The 25,714-nt window shown below is 34.2% G+C and overlaps 1 pseudogene; it reads left to right on the forward strand.

The window, feature by feature from the left end:
- Nucleotides 1-2,024: 2,024 nt before the first annotated feature.
- The window catches only part of LOC131075781 (flavin-containing monooxygenase FMO GS-OX-like 3), a 32,339-nt pseudogene continuing 8,649 nt past the window's right edge, over nt 2,025-25,714 (forward strand).

Raw genomic sequence — 25,714 nt, forward strand, 5'->3', positions numbered from 1 at the left:
AATAAAGGATTTTGAGCCTTTGGAGTTCTAGATAGATATATAATTTATTCTAGTTTCCAATGTTTTATGTGAATAGATATATAATATATTGTAGTTTCTAATGTTTTATGTGAATATATATAATTTGTTCTAGTTTTTAATGTTCTATGGGAGATTACTATTGTCTTTTCTTATATTGGATATTATGGCAATAGTGTCTCTTTTTTTGTTGTTTCCATGGAATCTTCATGTTAACTTTTAGATTTATTGTGACTTTATTCATCTCTCAATTTCAAAAATATTATTTTGTATAGGTTTACCAAACTTTGTTTTGTATTTGCTAAATTTGCACATTATCAAAACCTCACCTCTCCACACTCTTGTCTAACTATTGTGCTATGTATTCTCTAATATTTTAATTTTTAGCTAAGTTCTATAGAACCCCCAAAAATCCTTGTAAATGTATAGTTGTATGTCCCTTTACAAATTTTTTATGTTTGATAAAGGTAGCCTCACTATTATAAGAAGAGGTTTTTACCCAAATAATTGTTGGGATTTGATAGAAAAAATCTATTTACCAATAAACATATTTGAAAATACTTTGGTTGATAAAATTGTAACTTTTTGTCTCTAGATTTGTTTTTCAAATTTGACTACACCTTATTGCACTTTTGGGATTGAAGTTTTAGTATATTTCATTATAGCCGACAATATAATTAGATGATGATTTTTTGAAGATGATTAAAAATATAATTTTCTCAATTGTAGTGAGGAGCTTGAAGACCAAGAAATAGATTGAGAATCATTTGTTAAAAAGGAAGATTGACAAAAAAAAAATATCGATAAGAGAAGAGATAATTCAACAAAAAGTAAACACTTATTCTAGAAAAACCTTTAATTTATAAATAAATCAAAATAAAGAGAGCTAATTATAAATGAAAACATTGATAAAATCAACTTTTCTCAATCTTTTTACTTCTTGAGCATTCTTTTATTCTATGATAGATCACATAATGTGATCTAAAATGTGGATGCCAAAAAAACACACATTATCAAAACTAAAAACAACAACATTAACTATCATAAATTATGAGAAACTAATACATTTAAATTAACTTTTAACAAATTCATATACAAATAATTAAAAATAAATCAAGATATAAAATATGCACTGTTACCATATTAATATCCAAATCCAAATACAATGCAAAGTTTAATTTTTAAGATTTGAGTGCAATCCCTTCATTTAATATTTAATATCTCTAAGATATGTGCATTGCAATTTCCATAAAAATATGGACCATTATGAATTGATCACTAACGATCTTGAAGATTGTTAAGTCAATTGGAATTAAAAAATTTGGAACTCAAACAATTTATCTTGACAACAAATTCATTGACAAAGTTAGATATGGAAAGTAAGTGAGAGAAGGGTGGGCTTCTTTAATTTCTTATCCAAAACAACTAATCTCTATTTGTTAAAGTCTATGATTTCATTGCACGTGCCGATGAAATCTGAATTTCAACTTCTCTACAAAACAAACCTCCTACCTACAAGATTAGATGCATGTAGACAGCATAGTTAACCAGATTCATTAACTTGTTCTTATCTTATACTATTTTGTGCTTTCCTTTCCTTACCTTTCGCTCTCAAAGTGACATTGTAGCCTACAAAGTAGAAGAACTATGTAATTCTCTCATCAACAAAAATATAAATTGGCTATGATGTAACATACTAATCTTGGAAAAAAGTGTATTTATAAGCTGAATTAGTCTATTCATAGATGACATTTTTTAAAGTCAAGTATTCAAATACAAGCTATAATTTTTAAAATCTAAATTCAAATATGCTGGACACTTCACGAGGACTCTAGCACCCATTTTGATCATATGTTGTTTTGACATTTGAAAAACCAGAGTTTGGAGGTTAATTTTACTGAGTGAGTAACCATTTAAGTAAAACATGAAGACAAATAGGTACATAATCTTTCTGGTCATCATAATCCATTTGATCTCAAATCAATTGCAATTGGGTCATTGAGAAAATGTCTAACAAGGAGGTTTTCAATGGAATTAGTAAGGTGGGTGTGATTGGAGCAGGAGCAGCAGGGCTTGTAGCTGCCAGGGAGCTGAAGAGAGAAGGATTTGAGGTGGTGGTGTATGAGCAAAATGCAGATGTGGGTGGCATTTGGTTGTATAATCCAAATGTTGGGGATGATCCACTTGGATTGGAGTTAACAGGGCCCAACCAGGGGATTGCCTACCAGTCTCTCAGAACAAATCTAACCAGAGATATCATGGGTTTCATGGATTACCCTTTCCTTGTCAAGGAAGGGAGGGACTCAAGAAGGTTCCCTGGTCACCATGAACTTTTTCTGTACCTCAAGGATTTTGCAAGGGACTTCAATTTGGTTGAGCTTATTAGATTCAATACAGTGGTTGAGTATGTTGGGATGGTTGGTGAAGGGCAGGAGTGTGTTATGAGTGGTGAAGAGGGTTGGCATATGGATGGGGATCCCATGGATGAGAGAGTTCAGTGGGTTGTGAGAGCAAGGAATTCAGGAAGTGTTTGATGCAGTTGTTGTGTGCAATGGTCATTATAGACAGCCCATAATTGCTGAAATTCCAGGTAATTGCTCTGAACTTGACAGGCTAGATTGTGAAATCTGGATCCTATTTTGTATTCCGGTGCTCATGATGGGACTTGAATTGGATTCAGTATGTTGTTCTGATTTGATTTGAATGAGCTAACTCACAAACACTTTTAGAAAGGAATATGAGATTATTTTTTTCCCCATGTGTACGTAGAGTGAAATGATATGAATCAAATTTTGTGGTCATCGAATTTTTTTTTCTGAATATACTTGATATTTTAAGTGAAAATTATGTTGAATTCACTGTAATTTTATAAAATTATAGTTTCTCTTTTCTTGTCTTATTTTCATGAAGGATCATAGAGTTTGATCCAAGACGTGGAGGAAAAAAGAGTAAAAAAAAATCCTTTTGAAAAGAATTTTAGATTTATTTTTTAGCTATAGGTTGATTTATTTTTAGTTATAGGTTACAGTTAATGAAATGAAATAAAATGAGTTATAGTTAATATTAAACAATATAATTATATTATTTTAAAATAAAAAATAATTCAAATTATAATTCGTAATCAAAACAAATATTTTTATCTTAAATATTTAAGAAAGCAAGTACTCCTCACTAAGTGGTAGACCCTTCATGAGAAATCTAAGCACCCATTGGATCATACACTGTTTTGACATTTTATTACAGTTCGGAGATAAAATTTTACAGAGTACCCATTTAAGGAAAACGTGGAGACAAGTGGGAATATGACGGCTAGAACCCTATGATTCCTACTAGTGAGGGCTTGCAGTCCACCCCCTTTCTATTTTTCCTCCAAATCAATTTTGAAGGCATTAAAAATTAAATTAAATTGTGAAATGTAATTTAGGCAACATAAACAAAAACTAGAATTATCATCTTTTTATTGACAACTCAAAATTGAGTGCCATGTTTTTTAAAAGTTATTTTGTTATGCACAACCCATTGGAAATGTTATCATATTGAAATTATAAAGTGCCAAAATTTGGGGCATCCAAAATTGAATCAAGGGGGGTGTTGTGAGTATTGTGAAAGAATTTTTTATTAAGGACGCTGAAGAAAAACGGTTTAATAAGTGTGATCAAGACTTTTGTGTGTGTGTAAATGTATCTCCTGAATTTCTCTATTACATGTAGAGTCCTCGAAAAACCCAATGAAATTTGACTTGCATTAGAAAAACTCTTTGGGAAGGTAGATAAAATAAAGGTTATGAGTTAGAAAATGAGCTCATAAGTTTGAGTGGACAAGTTCCTTTAAAACTCTAGAGAGGACTTCTTCACTAAGTTCAAATCATTAAGGTTGCAATTAAAAGAATGTGGAATAGAGAAAAATAATGATCAGCTCGTTCTTTCTATACTCTCCAAACTAGGGCATGACTATTTTGTGTTGAAATCTACCTCTACTCCACCAAAGGGCTCTTGGAATCACTTGAAATATGTCTTCTCTAGATAACTTCATTACCAACTTTACCAAGGAGTAGGATAATTTAATGCATATGGGCACATTTAATTTTAACGAACCACAAGAACTTATTGCAAGGAACTAGAAACAACAGGATTCAAACAACAAGGGGAAGAAACAAAACACTTAGAAGGATAAGAAGACAAAGAAAGAATAGAAAACATAACCTGCCAAAACTAGCTCTGAAACTTCTTCCATCAAGGGAAACCTGTAAGAAAAAAAGGCAAGTGTTTCTATTGCAAGAAAATTGGGCACAATGAGCACAAATGCATGAAGTAGATTGACTACCTCCCACATCTTCTTGAGAAGCAAGATGTAAGGGTTTTTGAATCTACCAAACATTCATCATCAACTCAAGAATCTACTAGGCTAGGAAAAAAAGGAAAAACAAAATCAAAGGGCAAGGGTTTAGTTGCCATTGCATCATCATCATCAACTTCATCTTAGATCATTGACTTGAGTTCCTCACATCACATGGGTTCCTCAAAAGTTGAGTTCTCTTCCCTAGAGGCTCATAGTATTTCTTCTATCACTTTGGGTGATAAAACTTCATTAGTAGTTGTAGGGATAGGTTTTGTTGAAGTTCAAAGTGGAACATTCACAAATGTTCTAAGTGTACCTCTACTTACAACTAATCTCCCAATGTTGTATTAAAGAGTACCTACATACGAAAGGGCATAATGATTTATTTTTCTCAAAAGTTAGTTGAGATTAAGGAGTTGCATGAAAACAATTTGTTGCCATTAGGAAGGACACATAACAAAGCTAGGTTATACACCTCAGTTTTTTGCACTTGGTACTTTTCCTACAATATTGCTGACTCATTTTTAGCAAATTATGGCATGAGTGATTTGTCCACCTTAAGTATTGTCATAGTAAGAAATATAAAAAGCTACAAAGAACATTAGAGCAACCATGAACCCAAGTTCTAAGAAAAAACCCCACTTAATCAATAGAGAGACAAATTCAAAATGCAACAAAACAAAATGAAATCGAACCAAACCATCAAAGCATCAAATTCACATAATCTCCATTGTCTATTCTTAGTCTTTTTGAAAAAGGACTCTTAGATTTGTTTGTACACTTAGTCAATTTGAAAGATCAAAATCACGATAACAAGAAGATATCAAAGTTTGTGGTTGTTGAAAATGAGGTTTCGAGTTTGCAATTTATATATGCTTGAGGATTGGATAGATGACTAAGATCGATTTTTATTTTTTAGGTGATCAAAGGTCTTGATTGATTGAAAGGATGAGTCAAGTGGAGAGGGAGGTGAGATAAGTGGCCAGTTAATTTGGTAAGTTAGAGTTAAGTGGAAGGAGATGGAAAAGTTGAGCGAGGAGAAGAATTAGTAAGTGGGAGCGATAACTAGAGAGAAAGATTGCAAAGTTAGTGAGTTAAGTGGTGTTGAAAAAGTAATAATGATTTTTTATTTATTTCACCCACATTTATGGATAACTAAGAGATTAAATAATTAAAGATAATTTTTTAATCCTAGAAGAATGATTAATTAGGGTAAGAATTAAAGAGGGATATAATAATTAAGCAAATTAATTAATCATGGAAGACTAGTTAGGTTAAACAATTAAAATTGTTTAATAAAAGACAAGAAGAAAATATAATTAAATAATTAAATGAACTAGATATGGAGAATGAAATTATCCTAATTAAATAATGAAATTATTAATTAATTGCAAAATATTCTTTGGATTTGATTGTGTAAGAATTTTTGCATCGACATTTTGGTGCACACTCTATGAACCATTTTTACTCTTGCAACTATTCTTTAATTTCATCCTAATGATGGTTCACGGAGTGTGACCTGAAACATTGATGCAAAAATTATTACATAGTAAAATCCAATAAACATTTTGCAATCAATAGCATGGACTGTCGAAATCTGATAAATCTAACTATTTAATTAGTTAGGAAAGAAAAATTAGTGTCACTACATAAACGTTAGATAATTTTTGGTGTCGAAAAGTACCACTACCTTGAGTAGCTTAAACAATATGATATGGTCACATGGTTGCCTAGAGTTAGATTATCTAGATGGCTTTGTGAGGGTTGTACCCTTGGGAAGCATCTTGAAGAGAAATTTGATGAAGGAAAAGCATGGACAGCTTCACAAATTTTGGAGCTTATTCACAGTGATGTATTAGAGTCATTTTCCCATCCATTATTCACTAAAGCTAGATATGTTCTCACTTTCATAGATGGCTTCTCTAGGTACACATGGATCTACTTTAATTGACAAAAATATGAAGTCTTCAACAATTTTCTAGAATTCAAGGATCTTGCTGAGAAACAGTTAGGGAAATTCATCAAGATTCTTTGAACAGATAATCAGCGTGAGTATGTCAACAATAAATTTGAGTATTTTTGTACATCAAAGGGGTTAGACTTACAACATAATTCCTTACACTTTCCAACAAAATGGTGTTGCAAAATTTAAGAACAAATCCTTAAAAGAGACATGGCTTATTGTATGATGCATTTTAAGGGCTTTACACCATAGTATTGGGAAAAAACAATCAATTGTTTTTGTTACATTTAGAACATAATTCCTCACAATCTTTGAAGAGTATCACTCTCTTTGAAGCTTTGAAGATAGGTAGGAAACTATCATTTAATCTCTTCAAGGTCTTCAAATCTCTAGTCGTGACATGTATACTAACACAACATCACAAGGCATTGGAATCATAGTCCAGACCTTGCATCTTTGTAGGGTATCTATATGGTGTGAAAGGTTATTGCCTATGTCACCCTACCATGCATGAGTTTTTAATTGAGAGGAGTGTTAAGTTTCAGAAGAATCCTCTTGACTCTACACTCGACATTTCTTCTTCTATTACATGAACTCACTTGGTTTTGCTAATTATTTGCATTACTCAGGCCATCCGAAGTAGATTATTGAGTAAAATTCTTCTTCTTCTTCCAATTTACCAATGAGGATAGTGATGGAGATCGTCTTCATCTACTTCTACACTTACTTTGAAGGATGATATTTTAGCACTTGACTAAACCACTTCTTGCCCTCTTTGGGTCAAACAAACACTTGATAGTTTAGATAAATGGGTAGGGAATCCAATAGATGGAAGATTATATTGGCCACATACTTACATTTCCTTATCCTTTAATCCATCGATATTTAGAGGCATAAATCATTCCTTAGTGCTATATTGCTATAGATGAGGAATATAATTCTTAATGAGAAATCATTGTTGGTGTAAATAATTATTCATCATGGATATTATTACACCCTACTTAAGTTTACTTAGGATAATGCATTTCATAGTAGTTTGGGTATGAGACACTTGGGTGTTTGTTCCACATTGGGATAGTGTGTGTAGGATAATTTCCACCTTTTATGGTGTTGATCTTGTTACTACTCTATCATATCCACTTATTGTGGAGTGATAATTCCACCTTCGGTGGGTGATCCACCTCATGTGGAATATTTTATTGTTTCTCCTACCTACCCTTGTTTCTTGTTGAGCCACATGTCATGTTTGTGTTCTCACATATCCATATTGTCTTGCCTATATATGCAGGCTCATATTCATTGTATGAACAACTATTGATCTTTTGATCATCTATCTATTGATGAGAATACAATTTATTCTTGTCCTATATTTTGTCTCTATTTGTAAATTTCATTGAGCTCTTGATCTTGGCAAAATCTCACAATTACACTTAGCACTTGACACAACTTCCTAAGGGAAGTTAGGTGGTTCAATTTAGGTGGATATATCAAACCAAGAACTTTGATACTATACAAGACTATGTCACAAAGGCAAAAGAGTTGAGGGAAGAACTCAAAGATTGTGGCATTGATAAGAAGGATACTCAATTGATCTTCAATTTGATGGGCAAGCTTCCACAAGAATATGCAACATTTTTTTCGAGTTTCCAAACCCATAGGATGATAAAGGGTTCAAGCTACACAATGCCTAAATTTGATGCTTTTGCTGAAATGTTGATGATGGAACAAACTAAGTTGATAAGCATGGGCATTCTTAAGGCTTCTAAGCCTCAAGCATTAGTGGCAAATCAAGGGAACAAAGGAAATCAAGGAAGGGACAACTCAAACAAGAATAAATGGCAATCAAAGCCTAAGGACAAAGCACCACCTTCTCCACAATAAGGATATTCATCCTCTTCCAAAAGGGACAATTCACCAAAGAGGGAGAGACCTACTTGTGCCTATTGTAAAAAGTTTGGTCATGAGGAGCGTTGTTGCCATTCTAAGAAGATTGATGAGCTCACACACATCCTCAAAAAGCATAACATTGATTTGCCTAATGTCTATAAGAAGGAGGATTTATCAACTTCCACTTCCTGAAAATCAAAAGGGAAAGGGCAAGCATTCATGGCTTCTACAAGTGGGAAGACTCACTCGTTTGGGACAAGAAAATGACAAGCTCTTTGTGCTACTACAATTCATGATTCAAGGAGATGGCTTCTAGATTCAGGGGCTTCTCATCATATAGCACCTTCACAATCTATGTTCTCTACATTTGAGCCTTGCACAATGCCACAAATTTTGATGGGCAATCATACATACATGGATGTGATTGGGAAATGATCTATTGACATTGGGGATAACTCCTTCAATGATGTGTTGTGTGTACCCCATTTGACAAACAATCTCCTTTCCATCTATCAAATCACACATGGCACAACTAAGAGAATTGTGGAGTTCACACCTGAGTCAGTTTTCATTAGAGACTTGGAGACTAGAGCTATCATTGCAACTGAGGTGGTTGATCATGCATCTCGGTTATACTCCTTTTCAGATTTTGTTGATGATGACGATTTCATATATGATGATTCTACACATGATGAACACACTTCTTGTGATGATTCAAATTTTGAGGAGAACATTGGGTACTTGAACTTGGGGATTCTCACATGTGACCTCATTCTTGAGCCTTGTGTTTCATCTCCTCCTATTGATATCACAACACTTATTGCACCCAATGATGCGGATAGTGCGACAATTTTTCCTTCATGTGATTCATTGCAGTATGATATTCATTGTCTTCCAGCTTTAGGTTCATGGGATGAGTACTTAACAAACATTGCAGGTTTGTTTGTGGAATCCTACATTGTAGATTTGGGAGACATCATTGACGATATTCATCTTCTCTTTGATGAATATGATCCTTCTTTGATTGTTGTGAGGGCACACTCTGACCCTCTTGTTCATTCTCTACATGATCATTCCTTCGAGGTTGACATGATTGTGGATACTTATGTACAATAGTTGGAGGAGGTATCTTTATACATGCATTTGCATTTGTACATGGGTACCTAACATGGGCTTGTAACCAAGACCCATCTTGCATTGCTTAGTTGCATTGTAGACTTAAGTGCATTCTCCTAAGTTGCACTTAAGGGGGGTTGTTGGTGTAAATAATTATTCATCGTGGATATTATTACACCTTACTTAAGTTTACTTAGGATAATGCATTTCATAGTAGTTTGGGTATGAGACACTTGGGTGTTTGTGCCACATTGGGATAGTGTGTGTAGGAGAATTTCCACCTTTTATGGTGTTGATCTTGTTACTACTCTATCATGTCCACTTATTGTGGAGTGATAATTCCACCTTTGGTGGGTGATCCACCTCATGTGGAATATTTTATTGTTTCTCCTACCTACCACACCTATTTCCTACCTACCCTTGTTTCTTATTGAGCCACATGTCATGTTTGTGTTCTCACATATCCATATTGCCTTGCGTATATATGCAGGCTCATATTCATTGTATGAACAACTATTGATCTTTTGATCATCTATCTATTGATGAGAATACAGTTTATTATTGTCCTATATTTTGTCTCTATTTGTAAATTTCATTGAGCTCTTGATCTTGGCAAAATCTCACAATTACACTTAGCACTTGACACAACTTCCTAAGGGAAGTTAGGTGGTTCAATTTAGGTGGATATATCAAACCAAATTAATTGCAGATGAGATATTTGATAAGTAACAGACACATTCGGTTCTCAAGTGTTTTCATAGGTTGCTAGCATTGACAACATAGATACCTTTGCACCCATGGATAAGATGAATTCTAATTGACTCACACTTGCTATTGCCACAACACATGGTTGGAATGTGCATGAGATGGATGTGAAGAGTGATTTTCTTCATAGATAACTTGTGGAGGAGATCTACATGGAGAAACCACTCATATTTTTTTAGGACTCATCCTTAGTGTTTAGAAATAGGAAATTTATCAATGGCACCAACAAGCCCCTTAATATTGGAATGCCAAGATGGATTCCTTCCTCCTAGATTTATGCTCACTTGGTGTCATTTAGATTTGAATGTGTATCATTTACTTGGAATGATTCATTGTTGATACTGGTGCTTTATTATGATGATATTTTGATCATTGGGAGCTCTTTATCTGCTATTACAATAGTGGAGCTAGCTTTGTAAGACATATTTGACATGTTAGAATTGGTTTAATTTCATTATTTCCTTGGTATTGAGATTTCATAATTTGACTCGTGGATTCCTCTTGTAAAATAGGAAAGTACACTCTTTATCTACTTGTTCAGTTTCACATGCATGATTGTACACCACCTTTGACTCCCTATTTGGAGTCAATCTTGATGTTGACTATACTACACCATTGGTTGATTCTACCTTGTATCAATAACTTATTGGGAGTCTCGCCTATTTGAATCATACCAGACCCAACGTTTCATACGAAATATGCATGGTTTCAAGATTCATACAAGAGCCTCATGAGCTACATACAAGAAATTTTCTAAGAGGGTCCTTTACTACCTTTAGGGCACTCTTAGGTTTGGGGTTTGTTAGAGATTTGGCATAGACGTTGACTTGGTTGGATACACAAATTTTTATTGAGTAGGTAATATTCAGAATTATAAGTCCACTTTAGGTTATAGTTTCTCACTTGGTTTTGGTCGTATTAGTTGGTCTAACAAAAAATAAAATACTAATTTATGAGCTATAAAGGCAAAGTATAGGGGATTTGATAACAAAGCTAGTGAAACTCTTTGGCTTTAGGACATTCTCATTGATTTTGGCATTAAATTCAAGTAGTCTATAGTCATCTATTGTCACAACTAGAGCACCATACAAGTATGCAATTTCATTCGATTTAACATCAATGGACCAAGCACACAAAGAACCATGTGCATTACATTTGGGAGATCATTCATAGTCAAATCATCAAATTAGTCTTTTGCTAGTCTTTAGAGAAGGTTGCTAATATTTTCACCAAACCTTTTACTGAGAGGAAGTTCATTCGACTATGAGCTCTTCTTGGGGCGTCGTCTACTTCAACAAAATCATCTTCAAGGGGTAGGTTTTTTTTGCATTGGAGTTTTTCCCTTTCTCTACTGTTTGAGAGATTGGATTATAAGTAGTTACCTTATCAAGCTAATTAATTTTTGGGACCCAATTTTATTATGCCCACCTAATCTATGATTGAGGGGTATTAATGTCGATATGAATTATAACACATGGTTATACACATGACATTAAACTTAGTTAGAGGTAGTTAACTTGTCACCTCTTATGATTTTTGAGGAAATTAACATGTCATGACTCTTTATTTGTGGGAGATAATTGTTTAGTCTTCTCCACAAAACATGTTGGCATTTGGTTCTCTCTTTGTTTAGGTACATATCCTTTTTGGCTTAATTATATGCAGATTTATACAATTTGTGTTCTCTTTTGCATTGAAATTTTGCTTTCAATCTTGCAAGTTGAGTGTGTGCTTTCTTGTCTTGATTTAATGAATTTCATATCAAGTGCCAGGCAAAACTTTATGTTTGTTGCAATACAATTTATATGCTACACATTTTATAGCTTCTATTGATTACTCAAAAAAAATTATTCCTTTTAATTTCTTAGCATTATATGTATATTGTGTCAAGGTTCACATGCATCACTTATGTTTTCCTAAATAATATCACTCCAACATCAAGAAAATTGATGCAAAACAAAGAGATGGGTGGTGTCTCATTACTACAAAAGCGTAAATTTATGAATATGGATGGAGAGCACAAAACCTACCAATGTACTAGTTTATAATGTCTTCAATCTCATAAAATTTTATCACAATATTCCATTTCTATCATTAATATTTCAGTTTAGATAATCTAAATATTTCTTCAAGTTTTCTATTTAGTACAAATAGATAAGGATAACCATAACTATTATCACTTGTAAATAATATTATCTACAAAATAAAGTAGTTGAAATTAAAAACTACCCCATTATTTCCCTTTTATTAATTTTCCATGTAGTTAATTTTTTTGTCTAATGTTATTTTTCTTTAATCTTTAGATGAAAGATTATATATGCTTTTTATTCACAATCTAATTGCGTTTATATTTTAGGTACACAAAAATGGCCAGGAAAGCAACTCCATAGCTTTAACTATCGAATCCCTGAACCATTTTCTAATCAGGTATTAGAAATACTAAGTCAAAACTTACTCTTCTCTTTTATTTGGGATTTAACAATGGATAATGACTAAGAAATAATTTTATGTTACTCTAGTCTAATGGAAGATAATCATGTTGAAGGATACATTTCTAATAGTTATAAAATTTAGCAAAACATATAATTTTTTTATAAAATAATTTAAATTCAAGGAAGGTGTATATTAGCAATATTTCGAGTTTAATTCACACATATCTTAGATGTTGAATTAAAATTAATATCATATCATAAAATGTATCAAGTAGTGCGACATAGATGCATATAAGAAATTTTAGCTAGGCATTCCTACACTTAGAGAATTCTTGTATGGTATACATTAAATGTATTGAGAAAGTTATGCATATCCATTTCTCTTTTATTGAAAAGAAAATTCCTATATTATAGACAATTACATTTGTAGAGTATTCTCATTTGATGGTAAGTCCATGAAATTTATGATATTTAAGAATGTAGATATAGAAAAATAATTTAGTCTTGTAGCTATTTCATTGACTTCAACAAATATTGAACTCTATATTGATAAGAATGATTTTATCTTTATATTTTCAACTCTTTGTAAGGAAGGAGACCCGCCTTTTTAATGAAGGCGGGAAGAGAATTCCTTACGATATTATTACTTCATGGTTTTTAACATGATGAGTCGTTACTAGCTCAATATTCCTAGGTTTCTATATGGTTATGCTTGTCACTCCTAAATGATATATACTTCATTGAAAAGTAAGATCTTTATAGAACATTATGGCTTGAAATTAATTAATGTTTTATAGTAATTGGATATAAGAGAGGTGTATTTTTTCCTTTCATGTTATATTTATTTTGGTCCATATCATAATTATGTTTTGAGCATATTTGGTAGAATTTGAAGCCCACTTATTTCAATATGTATGGTACCATGGAAATTTGTGTACAATGATTATGTTGAAGTGGTTGAATGGACTGAAATATTGAGAGGAGGGGTGAATCAATATTCTCACTCTTTAAGCTTAAATACTAATACATTAACCTTAACAATTAATCTCATCAACATGAAATAGAAAATGTATAATAAATAAATAACACAACCATAGAATGAACACCAACTTTTATATATGGAAAACTCAAACAGGAAAAACCATGAAGACTGTTAACTCTCAAGATGATATAACTAGTTATATGGTGTTTACAAAAATGGGTGGCTCATTGTTGGATGACTCACTGCCAAATACAAAGCGACTCACTATTAGAATGCACATTGCAATAGAAAGTAGATGAACTGAAGAAAAGTGCATCTCCTAATGCATAAGGTCAGTTCCATATTAAGATTAGATAACAACTCACAAAACACACAACAAATCCGGTAAGGGATCACTGCACCACTATCTACAATCACTTGTAGTAAGTTCGGTAAGGGATTACTGCACTACTCTGTCGAACCAACTACTTGTAGTAGATCTAGTAAAGGATTACTGGAACATTTTTCACACTTTGACTCTTCTTCACACACCTTCACTCATACACTGCTCACACTGTAATCTACTTCTCTTACTGCAACTGCTTTGTTGTCCACAACAACTCTATCACTCACACACTTCTTACTTTTTTATACCACACACATTGCTCTTCTTCAATTGCCACATAATATATGTTATGTTCCCACATTCTCACATCTTCTATATATATATATATATATATATATATATATATATATATATATATATATATATATATATATATATATATATATATATATATATATACATACATACATACATACATACATATATATACATACATACATATATATATATATATATATATCTATATATATATATATATGTATGTATGTATGTATGTATGTATATATATATATATATATATATATATGTATATGTATGTATGTATGTATATATATATATGTATGTATATGTATGTATATCTATATATATGTATCTATATATATATATACATATATATATATATATATATGTATATATATATATATATATACCAAGATACTATGTCAGCCAAACACAAATGATTTACCCAATAATTCACTGCTTGGATCAGCGTGATATCTAAAACATTCCTTAACCAAAAATAGAATGAACAAGTTGGCCTTTGCCAATCTTATGCATGATTCCTTCACATACTTCATTTACTAAAACATATGCCACAAATGTCGGAACAAAACAAGGGTCTACCGGACCCATAAGCACAAACTCCAAGTACAACTACTCTTAAACTCCAAGATACAGATACCATAGATTTCGGAACATGATACAATATAATCATTCAAATAACAATAGATACAACTGAGATGATTGATGTAACTAATAATGAAACACACACAACTAATACCAAAACTGGATACAAACCAAGATAAGAAAAACATAAGATTCTAGAGAAGAGGATCTTCCTGAAATGACTCTAGTAGATCACGTGCATACCTATCTTCCACTGTTTCTCAACCTATAATACAAAAAATACTTCCAATGACTTAACAACAATATACCACATCTGGTCCTAACCAGAGGATTGAGTAAATGGAGAAGTAAGGAGAAAGGTAGAAAAATGGAAATATAGGAGTAAGGGGGAGTTATACACAAATACGTTTTTGATTTTATTATTTTTGATGGTTTGACATCAATGACAATATTCACACAAATCCAACAATCCCCCCTCTTTGTCATTGATGACAAAACATCAAAAAGAATAAACTCAAAAATGTATCTGCGTATAATTCCCCCTTACTCCTATATCTCCATTCTTCTACTTTTCTCCTTACTTCTCCATTTACCTTTCTCCCCCTTTGGCATCAAAGACAAAGAGTGCCTTTGATGAAAAAGAAAATAAATAAAAATAAATGCATTCAACAAAATTGTCAAAATTGCAGACCAACTCAAAAAAATTCTCAATTGCATTTCTTTTGAAATATCTGCTTGTATTCCTCCTTAAGCTCTGGAAGGAGAACCTTCCAGGACTAAATAGTCAATTTAATACTAACAAACAAACTTCTACATTCCACCAACACATCAATAGCATGGGAAAAACTATCAGGAATAGATAGATTCTGCTCATACTCAACAACATCATCAAGCAATATTGAAAAGTGCTCCAGTTTAGCTTCAACAATTTATTTGAGTATTTACTCACATAATAATCTCTTTGTTTTTGTAAGAATAAAAAATCAGCCTGAAGAGAATTTACCTTTTTCCTTTGCTCTCCATCCTTGTCGCTCAGAAAATCAAATGACTTGCCGATAGAACTCAATTCTTCTTCAATGGTTTCATTTTTTTCTTAATGCTTCACCATAGCAGCTGGCCATGTAAGACAATACCTATAGACCTTGTTGACACTATTGATACAATCTCTCATCTCATTTATGCATACAGATAAAGTCTTCCTAGCATCTTCACATTTTTCCAACAAATCTTGGATGATATTAGCTTCTTCTTCTTCTTCTGAACTTCTTTCTGAGCTCTAAAATTTCTAATTCTTCCTTAACTATAGGGGATTTTGGATCATCCAACTCAATTATTTCTTCATGTTTCTACACTTTCTGCTTCTTCTCGGGTTTTGGAGAACTAGAGGACTCAATCTCTTTCAATTTTCTCTTTTCGAAGGCTAGACTCTCCTTAGCCGAGCTAGAAGCAGGGGATACTAGACCAATACTCCACATATCCAGAAATGATTTGAAATAAGCATCACATGCATCTTCTCTCTTATCCAATCCATTAATATATCGAAAGATCTACCTACCAACCGAGACTCCAGATTCCCATATCACATTCTCCTTAGCCGGAAGAGATCCCAAACATTACATAGCCAAACACATAAGCAACAATCCAAACCAAAATTAATAACCTTTCTCTTTTGTCATTTTGATATTCTCTAACATTTGATTGTTTAACAATTCACACAAATCAAACACAACATCTTCCATAGAAATCTTATACGCAACATACATAGCAATTGCCGAAGTAGAACCTTCCCTATTTCTAAAATAAATTTTATATGATATACCATATGCCACATACCTAAATGAATGATTTTATCGATTACAAATGCTCTTTGATCACCCATCACAGCGGTTAGGGTTTCAACCTCCTTGTTCTTTACTGTCTTCTTAGCCACTACATTCCCACTATCACACAAGCTAGTAATAGTTGAAGGGTAAAAGCACAAAGCTATGTCACACTTTTATAAAGGAAATAGCCAATGTTGATTCAACTTTTTAAATTGAATCAATAGAAAGTGAAATATATGTTTTGAATTTTGAAATGGTGTAAACTAATGAAATTTATATTTTTCTATTTTTTTATATTTGTAAAAAAAAATTAAATTTAAAAAATTATTTGAATATACTTTCTTATAAAGTAAACACTATAATTTAGTTGTTGGTAAAATACTGAAATTGAAGCTGCATGAGGCATCACACTTTATAGAGTAAATTTTACCTTTTTCTCTTCAATGTTTTGTGTATATTGATAACTTGAAACTTCAGTGAAAAGATATATTTTTAACTTTTTTTTATGTATATATATTTTTCAATAAATTTGAAAAGTTGTGTCTACTAAAATATAACACTTTCCATTTGGCGTCACCTTTTTTCTTAATTATTTATCCAAAACAGAAAAGAATTATATCATCTAATTGACATAGACTCTTTTCTCTAGTGCATTTATTTTTTTCAAAAATTTTAAATAAATTTTAGTATTTTTCTTTTACAAGATAATCAACCTTATATTTTAGTGTTGATGACCTACTTTCAATAAAAATAAAATATTAAATATAAAAGCTAATAAAATATTTAAAGATATATATTTTGGAAAATTCACTTATAGATCTATAAAAGGGTATTTTTATATTTCAAAAAAACTATTATTTATAAGAGTAGGAGTTGTTGAAACATCGAGTTTTAAAAAAAAATTAATTAATTGGTAATTAGACCCAAAGTGGTATAAAATATACATTTAGTAGACAATTCCAATTGGAAAAGTTGTGGCCCATATATAAGATAGCTATAATGCATCTCTATAGACCATATGTTTGACTAAACATTGAATCACCAGATTGCATCTCAAGCATAATTATGCTAGATTAATGACATGAACCAACTCAGAAGAGGGGACCAAATGATTTTTTCTTGGGAAACTCCCCTTGATTCAAAGCAACATGCTCAATTACGAGAGGAAGGGGTGTAGGCAAAGGAGTTTGGTATGTCGGGCTTGCCCTCATTATTCATTTCTTTCTCCAAACCATCATTTCCTTCTTTTTTGATTCACTATACTTCATCGCATTCTTCTTTGTCAACTTCTTCATACCACCTTCATTTTTGCACTAATTAGCATAATGTCTAGATTGTTTGCACTTGTAACAAATGATGTTCCTTTGCACTAAATTTGTTGAATGTGTTCTAGATCTGTATTGATTAGCCTTGTGACCATAACCATTGCATAGATGACACTATCCATGAAAGTTATTATTTACCTTATTTATTCCAACCAGATTATGATTCTGACTCGTAGCATGATTTCTGCATTAATTTGCTTTGTGACCAAACTTTTTGCAATTGTAACATTGAATGCTTCTACAATCTATAGCCTTATGACCAAATTTATTGCATTGAAAACAATAACCATTAAATAATAGGTACCTTTGTGCATTTGGTTGACAAATCGGTAGTCTCCTTGCAATAGATCTTTGATTCGAGGTTTTGTTTGTATCTTCAAGTTTCTTTTATACTTCAACTTTGACTTCATTGCCTTTGTCTTTATCATTCTGATTTGATCATTCACCGGTTTGAAATCCTAGTCTAGTATTATCTAAATGATCTTTTTGCATGTTAATCAAATCTTCTAGCAACTTACTACTTTCAAGGACTTTACTTTATGTTTTTAGCTTCTCCACCTCTTGTTCCATCTTCTCAGATTCTTTTGTCTTCAACTTAATTGATTCTTTTAGAGTTTCTTCTATCTTCTTCTTCTCCTTAATCTTCATCATCAGATCTTTAACGATTTCATTCATCTGCTTCAATTGATTGTTAAATTTCTGATGTCTTAACTTGAACTTCTAGATCTGTTCTCTTAGCTTCTACACACATTCATTTGCTAACTTCACATTCTCTTTCAATTCTTCATTCTTAGATTCCACACTTTCTAGATCTTGAAGAGTTGTCTTCAATTCCTCATCTAGATAATATTCTTTGGTCATACACATCGGTGCCATGATTCAACCAACAAGGATCTCCCTCAAGCGGTTAAGCTTTCAAGCAAGAGACCAAGCTTTGATACCAATTGTTGAATTAGTTGAATGGACCAAAATACTGAGAGGGGGGGTGAATCTATATTCCCACTCCTTAAATTTTTTTACTGATACATTAACCTTAACAATTAATCTCATCAATATGAGATAGAAAATGCAGAATAAATAAATACCACAACTACAAAATGAACACTGGATTTTATACGTGGAAAACCCAAATGGGAAAACCCACAGAGAGTGTTAAATCTCAAGATAACATAACTAGTTATATGGTATTTACAAAAAGGGGTGGTTCACTACTAGATACAAAGCAGCTCACTAACAAAATGCTCACTACAATAAAGAGTAAATGAACTAAAGAAAAGAGCATCTCCTAATGCATAAGGTCAGTTTCATATTAAGCTCGGATAACAACTCACAAAACACATAATATATTTGGTAAGGGATCACTGCACCACCATCTACAATCACTTGCAACAAGTTTTGTAAGGGATTATTGCACTACTCTATCGAACTAACTACTTACAGAAGATCCGGTAAAGGATTACTACAACACTCTCCACACTCTGACTCTTCTTCACACACCTTCACTCATACACTTCTCACACTATAATCTGCTTCTCTTACTGCAATTGTTCTGTTGTCCACAACTTTGTCATTCACACACTTCTTACTCTGCTATATCACACACACTTCCATTACACATGCACTGCTCTTCTTCAATTTCCATACAATACATGTTATGTTCCCACATTATCACATTATATATATATATATATATATATATATATACTGGTAAGCACATATACCAAGATACTATGTTGGCCAAACACAAAAGATTTACCTACTAATGCACTACTCGGATCAACACGATATCTAAAACATGCCTTGACTAAAAATAGAATAAACAAGATGACCTTCACCAATCTTCTGCACGCTTCCTTCACATACTTCATTTACCAAAATGTATGCCACAAATACCATAACAAAAAAAGAGTCTACTGGACCCATGGAATCAGACCCATAAGTATAACAACTCCCAAACTCCAAGATACAAATTTCAGAACATGATACAATATAATCATTTAGATAACAATAGATACAACTGATATGACTGATGTAAATGATATAGGAATACACATAGTTGATATAGAAACTGGATACAAACCAAGATAAGAAAAGTACAAGATTCTAGAGAAGAGGATCCTCCAGAAATGACTCCAGGAGATCATGTACATACCTATCTTCCACTGTTTCTCAACTTGAAATACAAAAACTGCTTCCAATGACTTAACAACAATATACCACATCTGGTCCCAACTAGATCATCGGATTTGACATCAATGACAACATTCACACAAATCCAACAGATTATGTGTGTGTGTTCTTACAAGAATGACGACGTCAAACTCTTACATTAAGGTACATGATAGTATACTAAGTAGTAACAAACATATAAATGTAATGTTTTGTGAAATTATTTTATTATTAGTATCACACTTTCTAGCAATTGAACATACTAGCTTTACATGTCCCTATTATTTGAGTAAGGAGTTCATACATGCAAACATACCAATAGTAAGCTAACAATAGATATAATAAGAGTGTTGTGCGTTGATTAAAGACTCTATATAGTTTATTCATGCTTTGAGAGGATTACTAATTTTTTTATAATCCTAGTACTACCCTAGTTGTGGATGTAAAAAAAAATTATGCTATTCTATTTGTAGACACCTAAAACTGTCCAGTCTAATTAAATAAATATTTTATTTATTTAATTATCTAAGCTTAATTCTTCTATTAATTAAATAAATCTTTATTTATTTAATTAATTCATTTATCCTCTTCTAGCCTTATTTCTCATTTAAATAAATACATTTATTTATTTAAATTATCTTTTTCCTAAATTAAATAAATATCTTATTTATTTAATTGATCCCACTTCTTCTATTAATTAAATAAATCTTTATTTATTTAATTAATTCATTTACCTTTTCTACCCATGACACATGTCATTCATCTCTTAATTCATACACTACCTACCCCTTTCATTATTTTATTATTTCTTTTACCTACCCTCTAATCATAGCCGACCTCCTTTTACACCTCTCAATCTTATCCCTCCATTTCATATAATGTCTTCTATATAAGGAGATGCTTCCTTCATTATCAAACACTAATCATTCATGCTAATCATCTTTTATGCAATTGACTACATTACGATCCTACTTACAACTACATTTCGTTCTTTGTTGAGCTCTTGTGCACATAAAATCTGAGAGCAAATATATCAAGCAAGATCAATGGAGATAGGAAGAATGGAGATCCAAACCCTATTGGATATGTGATGGTATAATCTTTGTGATTTCATGTGATTTGCATTGTCTTAGGTAATCTTCATATGTTATGGTGGATCTTTGTTGTTGTTAGGCTAGGGTTTTGTGGTTGAATTCATTTAGCCTTTCAATATTGTTATGATTGTTATCCATTTTCACCATATACATTTTGTATTATGATGTAGACACCTGCGGGTGATTGTAGCCATATGATTTTGACATCATTGTATCATGACACTTTATATATATATGAGATGATTCATCTTTGCGGCAGCTATATGCATGTGTACCTATGTGATGAGATGTTCTTTATGTGATGTTTGTGATGTGGATGCAAATATGTATATGATGCAATGCCATATTATTTTTTTACCTCCTGATCTATCCAATAACCAACGTCGCACTTTCATTCGCCAATCCTCTCGATATGTCATTTTAGCTGATATCCTATACCGACGAGGTCTAGATGGCACTCTTCTTAGATGTTTAGAAAGCGATGAAGCTCAGATCGCGTTACGGGAAGTGCATGAAGGGATATGTGGTCCACATGCTAGTGGTCCTACCTTGGCCAAGAAACTCATCAGGACTGGATATTATTGGCCCAATATGGAGAAAGACTCATATCAGTTTGTCAAGAAATGTAAGCAATGTCAGATTCATGGAGACCTCATACATGCGCCAGCGCAAGAACTTCAACCACTTGCGTCTCCTTGGCCCTTTTGTCAATGGGGACTCGATCTCATAGGCAAGATTCACCCTCCTTCTTCCAATGGTCATAAATTCATCATCACTGCCACAGAGTATTTTACAAAATGGATTGAAGCCGTGCCTCTCACGCAAGTTACTGGAAAACAGATTGCTACATTCATCCTCAACTATATCATTTGTCGATACGGTATTCCTGTTTCCATTATCACTGATAATGGGCGTCCCTTCAAAAATCAAGATGTTCATGAACTCTGTGATCGCTTCCATATCTCCCATCATTTTTCCACACCATATTACCCCCAAGGAAATGGCCAAGCTGAGGCGTCTAATAAAACAATCCTTAAAATCCTAAAGAAGACAGTCGATGATGCTGATCGTAATTGGCATATCCAACTTAATCCTGCACTTTGGGCCTACCGCACAAGTGTCCGCACACCTACAGGAGCTACACCCTATTCACTTGTCTATGGTTCTGAAGCTATCTTGCCTATTGAGGTCGAGTTACCCTCTCTATGGGTCTCTTTGCAAAACATCACCAGTGATGAAGACTACAGGGTCTCTCGCTTACAAGAGCTAGAACTACTGGATGAACGAAGACAAACTGCTTTTAATCATCTCAAGGCTTACCAACAACGAATGAGTCGCAGCTACAATCACAAGGTCAAGCCTCACACATTTGAAGTAGGTGACTTGGTTCTCAGAGAAAACCCCAAAAATCAGCAAGACAGAGAGAAGAAGGGCAAGTTCGAACCAAACTGGCTTGGTCCTTACATTATTATAGCAGTCTATGGATCTGGTGCATATCAGCTCTCAACTACAAAGGGTGAACCTTTGGAGGATCCTATTAATAGCATGCACCTTCGCAGGTTCTACACATAGCTCTTCAGAGTATCCTAATTCAAAAATACAAAAAAAATCAAAAAATTCAAAAATATAAAAAAAATTATAAAACAAAAAAATCGTTACTTGGTGAAAACCTGGCAAACAGGCGCCTTGTGACACAAAAACACTGAAAAATTGAAAAAAGTAAAGAGAAATAATTTCGTCCAACGGTGAAAACCACTTCGGTGGCACCCTGGGCAAGTACCATGGTGAAAATTGGGTTACCAGTGCCATGTGTAGAGACATTGCTCCTCCCTCCTCCAGGATTCTCTTTCATCCACTTCACTTTGCACACACTCACAACCAATTCATCCATAATAAACTTACCCATTCCCATCATGGCTCGTTATTGATCTACCTAAGATTGGTTCGCCATTCATAATAAACCTCCCTTTTCATCCCTTTCCATCCATAATAAATCAGATCCTATATGTGGCTAAGGCAAATCCTACGTCTAAGTAATGGGTGTGGAACTGAGAACATCACGTGTTTCGAGGAGTACAGTTTCTTCTAGCTTCCTTCAGTCTATTCGCGTACAATCCGCAATAAAGCAACATCTGCATCACAGATCCGCAATAAAGTTCTGTCTTCTTTGCAATAAAGTATCAGTTTCATGGATTCAGTCAGTTTCAGATGAGACACAGCAGCAACAATGGGCTTCAACAAATCAAATCTTTCAACAGACTCAAACAACATATGGTTCAGTGCTATCTATCCTTTCTGTGAAAGTAAACATTGTGACCATAATCAAATAAGACTTATACAAGTGACAAGAGACACTAAACTTGAGGAGTACAGTGGATGTTGGTGTTGAGTCTTGGTTTTCTTTTGATTTCATCTTTTTTGGTGACATGTCTTTTATCTTTTCCGGGATGTCTCTAACTAGAGATTCTATCTCCAGGATGTCTTTGACTAGAAAGGCAAGGATGGGGTATCGTCACCTATTTATATTTGTTGTCTGTGGATTGTCTCTTAGTAATGCTATGACTTGTCCAAGGATATGAGGACACTGTGAGTCTAGTGTGAACTGGGGCATTCCTTGTTTGTGACTGTCTTATCTCCATGCAAACAGGTACAATGACTTTCTGGGTCGAACATATGCCTCGATTGTCATAACCTACTTGCCATAATAAAGCTCAATGATGATAACGCACAAGAAGCTCTTTCACTTTCATATCTTCTATCTTCCATCCCCCTTTCTTGATTGACTTCCATTGTCTTTCTTGAGTCCACGTAGCATGCTATCACATGACTGAGTATAATGACACACCAAAAACATTTGCATTTCATTTAGTTGCACCTGCATTACCACATATAAGCATTTCATACATACATATAGATATCACAACTGCATCACATCCTACACACAACACCTGTTAGCACAATTTACATCTGCATTATCATATTCATCTGCATTACATACATTCACATTTGCATCATCATACACATATAAAACATAAAAAAACAAAAAAAAATAATATGGCATTGCATCATATACATATTTGCATCCACATCACAAACATCACATAAAGAACATCTCATCACATAGGTACACATGCATATAGTTGCCGCAAAGATGAATCATCTCATATATATATAAAGTGTCATGATACAATGATGTCAAAATCATATGGCTACAATCACCCGCAGGTGTCTACATCATAATACAAAAATGGTACAAAAAAACTGATACATAGGGAGCCCCTCTACGGCTATGAAGAACTCCCCCCCTCGAAGCCGCCTGGCCTCGACGGAATCTGAGCCCCTGAAGGACTCGCCCCAGGATCATCTCTCTTGTCCCCTCTATCTGGTGGTGGTGGAGGCCCCATAACCCCACCACTCGATGCTTGTCTCCTCCGGCTCCCTCCCGTAGCTGTCGCTGTACGCGACGGTCTATGGAAGTTCCTCGCCCGCTGATCTGCTGGCACTGTACCATAGTAGAGGTCTCTCCAGTAGGCTATCTCCTCTCCTGCTCGCAGGACATATGCATATCCTACCCCTGTGTCCTCTGTCGCCTACCTCCTTGCCCTTAGTGTTGTCTCAGCCTCAGTATAGCGCTGGATAGCCTGATCCCGCTCCCACTCAGTATCTCTGAGCCTCATCTTGAGTCGATCCCTCTCCCTCTCTAGCTCCTAGATCTCATCTGCCTAGCCCTGGCAGATCTCCCTCAGATCTAGTAGCTCGGCCTCCACCGGGTCATCCCCCTCTGCCTCTTCCTGTGGCTCCCCCTATACGGGTGCCTGCCCCTATGCCTGTGCCTGTACTTGTACCTATACTGGTACCTATCTCTGTCCTTGTCCCTGTATCTGTACCTGCCTGGGACCCTGTGCTGCTGGCACCTGTAAAGGCAATCCATCGCGACCCCTCACCACTCCAGCCTGCCTCTCCTCTCCACCCTCCCTCCGAGGTGCAACCCGCCTCTCTCCAACTACTCCCCTCCTCCTCCGTCGGCCTCAGCCCCCATCACCTCCACCAACATCATCATCTCCCCCCCCATCTCCCTCTAATGCCTCTCCTGGATCTATCAACCGTGGGAACGGATGCTCTGCCCAATAAGCTGTATACTCGACATCCATGCCAGCATCCTTGATCTCAGGGCACATATCCCACGGTAGGGGCATCATCTCCACCAGCTGTGTCACTGCCTGATCATATGACAGCAATGGCCCAAACTGTGCCTGATCTCTAACTGTGCGTGCATACCAGCCTGACCCTCGGGGCATCCTCTGAATCCGACCAAACTGTCAACCAATCCTGTCCACCAGCTGTCTCTCTAGTACATAGGGCGTCCGCCCAATCAGATACCTACTCTGGAAGGTGTACGGTAACTCCACTGCGTCATCCTCCCACTGCTCGCAACCCAGATATGGTCTCCATATGACCATGTCAATATCGTCAATAACTCGCCGCCAATGCTCTAACCTGCCAATCCGCGGCTGTGATGTGATCATATCATATAAATGTACAAAGCTTCGTCCATGCCCTCTGCCCCTGAA

The sequence above is a fragment of the Cryptomeria japonica genome, chromosome 3 (assembly GCF_030272615.1).
Source record: "Cryptomeria japonica chromosome 3, Sugi_1.0, whole genome shotgun sequence".
Lineage (NCBI taxonomy): Eukaryota > Viridiplantae > Streptophyta > Pinopsida > Cupressales > Cupressaceae > Cryptomeria > Cryptomeria japonica.